This window comes from Mirounga leonina, unplaced genomic scaffold (assembly GCF_011800145.1).
Source record: "Mirounga leonina isolate KUSES-001 unplaced genomic scaffold, KU_Mleo_1.0 Mir_128, whole genome shotgun sequence".
In the NCBI taxonomy this organism is placed as follows: Eukaryota; Metazoa; Chordata; class Mammalia; order Carnivora; family Phocidae; genus Mirounga; species Mirounga leonina.
The window spans coordinates 20204508-20209214 of NW_023270320.1; the positions used below are offsets into that span (position 1 = coordinate 20204508).

A 4707-nucleotide genomic window follows, 5' to 3' on the forward strand; every position below is an offset into this window, starting at 1 on the left:
TGTATACACACACACACACACAGAGAAACACACTGGCTGAAGCAGAAGAAATCATCCAACAAGACTCTCTTAGATTACAGTCAAGCATAACCTCTTAACGACTACCAAATCTAGACAAAGCCAGCCACTCTCAGTGAGAATTAATAGACAGCAAATCAGAGCTATGTATGAAACAAACTATGGAATTACAAAAACTATTAAAAAAAAAAAAAAAACCATTGGGATTAAACAGATACACTTACCAGATAGAATTTCTAGACATAAAATATTTAATTGGTGAAACGAAAACCTCAAGAGTTTTGGGTCCAGCCATCACTGAAACTGGTGGCAGACATATCCTTCTATCATAAACTACAGCACTGAACAGTAGACACTTCAGGGCTCTGGCCCTTGAGAGAAAGACACCGGCATGCTGACCTCTACATTCGCTCTGTTTTCTCTCCCTGGGAACACTTTCCAAACTGTAGCAGAGGGAAGGGAAGCCCAAACAGAATAGAGAAGGTGCATGAGATGGAAGAAATGAAACCAGAGTTGAGGCTAGCTTGGGGAGCAGGAGTCTGTGGGACAGAGGACCAGAGAAGAGGGCGCTGTGCAGAGGGGGTGCCCCAGAAATCTGCAGAGGGACACTCTTAAGTCTATGAATACTAAGCACATGAGCAGGGCAAGACTCCATGGCGCATGGCAGAAAGCAGGGACTGGAGGTCACACAGCCCTGGGAGACATCAGAGTTCAAATCAGCCAGGGTGTGAAGGCCTCATTAAACAACCCAAGAATTAAAGACATGCCTTAAGAGTAAGGCTACTCTAGCGTATGAGTGATTCTAGACCCTTCCCAATAAAACCTAAAATTAATCTACAATAGGCACAAGCTGATCTCACAGTATAGTAACTACCTACCAAAATAAAATTCAGTACTCTTCAAATGAAGATGACAAAATCCATATTTTCTATTATGTCATATCCACGACATCTACTATAGACAAGTATTATATACACTACGCAGGAAAATGTGACCCTTAGCCAGAGGTAAAATGGACCATAGAAGCAGACCCCGTGATGATCCAGAAGTTTGAATTAGCAGATACAAACTTTAAGAGCACTTATAAATATGTTAAAGAGTTTAAAGGAAAAGACTCTTCAGAGAGGGCACAGCTTTGACTCACCGGATGGTGAAGATGCTGCCGTGCTTCCTACGTGGGGCTTGCTGGAAGTCTCTAGGGTCCCAGGGAAGACTGCCTACACAGAAGTCGAGTCCTCAATCCTCACAGAGTCCTCAGTGAGCCTTGGAGCTCGTCAGGTGCCGGAACAGCTGCTGGTGGCTGGGCACAGCTAGAACCAGGATCTGGAACAGCGGCAGCGTTCCGAAGGAGTCCAACATACTTACAGGTGGCTCTGGAATTCCAGGATGGAAGGCAGGATGTGGGAGCAGCGATCTGGGTTGGGGCACAGTCCCATGCTATCTGAAGATCCCAGACATACCACAGTTGCCTGAATTGAGTACTGGAGAAGGCAGGCAGTCACCAAATCCCAGAGGAAGCTGTACCCTGCAGGAACTTAGCACTAGAGAGACCACGCAGGGAACAGGTTGGAGGCAAAGCACACTCTAGGAGAGCAAGCCATACCAGAACCAGGAAGAGAAAACCCGTTCCTCCTCCAGTGTCCTTCCAGATCCCTCCTCTGACAATGTTTAACACCAGGCTGGCTGGCAAATGAGAAACATTTACAAAAATCCATCTTCATTATTACAGAGTAAGGCAAAAAGGGTGAATTTGGGGCTAAAAGGAAATTAATGGATAAAGAGCATGACCCACCCCTTTGACCACTCAGCTTTCCATATAATGTCTACACGCCCCGGAATGCCAGACAACAATGCAACAACTCTGTAGGAGCCCAACAATCACTGTGTACACCACGGTGACTATGTTAATCACCCCTCAAAATCCACTGAATATTCTGTTGCCTAATGACTAAACTCTAAAATTAACCTCTAGCAATCTGTAGGGAGATATTTTTAATGGAAAAGAAAGAGAAGATGGATATTGTTGACGTATACCCGTAAACACATACCTGTAAGAAGCAAAAGGAAGGGGCACCTGGGTGGCTCAGTGGGTTAAGTGTTTGCCTTTAGCTCAGGTCATAACCCCAGGGTCCTGGGATCAGACCCGAGTTGGGCTCCCTGCTCGTCAGGGAATCTCCTTCTCCTTCTCCATCTGTCCCTCCCCCTGCTTGTGTGCTCGCTCTCTCTCTGGATCAAATTTATTTATTTATTTGAGAGAGAGAGAGTGAGAGAGCAGGTGAGTCAGGGCTGGGGGGTAAAGGGAGAGGGAGAGAGAGAATCCTCAAGACTCTCCTACTCAGCATGGAGTCCAACTCGGGGCTCGATCCCAGGACCCTGAGATCATGACCTGAGCCAAAATCAAGAGTCAGACGTTTAACTGACTGAGCCACGCAGGTACCCTTCCACCATTGCTTTTAAGCTTAGAAATTCCTCTCCCAATTTGATAACTACCCTGTCATATATTTTTATGGTTTGTATTTTCTTTGAATTTAACTAAAAATATTCACCTAGGATTTTGTTAAATGGCAAAAAAAAAAAAAAAAAAATGAGGACCTAACTCTAGATTTCCCTGCAAATATCTAGCCAATTTATCTAGCACTATTTATAGAGTAATTCTTCCCTTTTGCCACATAATTCAAAGCAAATTGTATTTTAAATATTTTTACATTCCTGAATCTGTTTTAGGATATTATTCTCTTCCTTTGGACTGTCTGACTTTCCTTATAACCACATTGTTTTAATTATCCTAAATTCATAATATTTTCATACTCCATAAGACGAGTTTACCTCCCCCTACAATACCAGACTTAAATTTCTCTTCTTTTCACCAAAAATTTTCTTAACTCTTCTTACTTGTTTATCCTTTCAGATGAACTTTACAACTGTCTTACCATATCTCCTCCCAAGTGATTATTGGGATCACTTTAAAATTACAAGTTAATTTTGGAAGAAATGACACTGTATTTGTCAGGTTCTCCACAGACACAGAACCAATAGGATGTACCTGTATACAGAAAGAGATTTATGAGAAGGAAGTGGCTCACAAGATTATGGAGACTGACAAGTCCCAAATCTGCAGGGTGAGTCAGCAAGCTGGAGATCCAGGAAAGTTGATGATCTAGTTCCAATCCGAGTCTGAAGTCCTGAGAACTAAGAGAGCTGATCATTTAGTTCCAGTTCTAAGGCTGGCTGGCTCGAGAGCCACTGTTTCAGTTCAAAGGCAATAAAGCAGGAGGAATTCTCTTACTTGAGGAAGGCATTCTTTTGTTTTAGTCAGGTCTTCAACTGATTGGATGAGACCCACCACATTAGAGAGGACAATCTGCTTTACTTAGTTCACTGGTTTAAATGTGAATCTTATCCAAAACACCCTCACAGAAACACCCAGAGTAACACTGGACTAAACACCTGGGATGGCCCAGTCAAGCTGACAAAAAAATTAACTATCATAACACCTTCATAATATTTTTAGCCCATCCAGGGACAGTTATGTCAGGAATTTATCCTAAAATGTACGGTTTTCTTTATCTAGGTCATACTACTTCTGATAAGTCTTTTCTAGATCCTATGTACTTGTCATTGCTTCTAAGAATGGGAATTCTTCCCATTGGATTTTCTATCTGATTATTGTTGGTATATAGAAAAACAATCTATTTATTCAGCTACTTAACTAAACTCTTAGTAGTTCCAACATCTTTTTCTACTGATTCTTTTGAGTTTTCTGATGGTAAGTCATATTATATGCAAATGATGGCAAGTGTGTCTTTGCCCATTCTTATATTATTGCTCTTATTTCTATTTCCAGTATTATTTCACTGATTATAGTTCCCAGAGCAATGTAAAATACTAATAGCAGAAATCTTGATTTCCCGTTTAATAAGGTTATCTCTAATATTTTCAATGAAGCATAATATTTTCCTGTTGATCTGAGACAATTACTTTATCTTGTACCCTTTATTTCCTGGATTTAAAAGAGTCTGGAAAAGGAATGAGAGTTGAATCATCTCAAATGCCTTTTCAGCTTCCACTGATGATTACATTTTTCCAATTTGACCTCCAGATGCGCTATATCTGCTTTATAGGCTTCCAAATATTAAATTATTCTACATTACTGTAATAAAGTCTGGTCACAGTAAACCGTTCTTTTCACATCATGGTCTTAGACAAGCTGACTCCCATATATCAAGTTCCTCATCTCCAAATTGGGGCTAAAATGTGTATCTGCCCCATGTTATAGGGATTAGATGAGATAATTTATATAAAGTAAATTTAATTACAGTAATTAATTAGCACAATGTCTGGCTCATAGGTACGTTCGGCTACTAGTACCATTATTATTGTTATTAACCAAGAGGATTGAATAGAGTTTTGAGTGGGGAAGACTGTATTTCCTGTGGGAATTTTTATATGCATGAGTGAGAAGTTTCTTAAAATTTTCTTAAAGAAAATAAAATAGGTATTTTAAAATTTTCATGTACGAATCATGGGAAGGAACAATAAAAAGTTATTTTCTCTTATTTTATTTTAAAACTATGTTGTTAGTTTACTCCGACCTCCTTGCAGTCCAGCTAACTCGCTCATAATATTCCTGGGGGGCATTGGCCTCACGGTCACGTGATCAACATAGTCGCACAAAGCCCAGGACAGGAG

General features: G+C 40.6%; 1 non-coding gene across 1 annotated transcript; it reads left to right on the forward strand.

Moving 5' to 3' along the window:
- Positions 1-1163: 1163 nt before the first annotated feature.
- Positions 1164-1254, forward strand: LOC118010156. The gene has a single exon (XR_004679148.1). It is a non-coding gene; the product is annotated as a Z6 small nucleolar RNA (small nucleolar RNA).
- The last annotated feature ends 3453 nt before the right edge of the window (positions 1255-4707 follow it).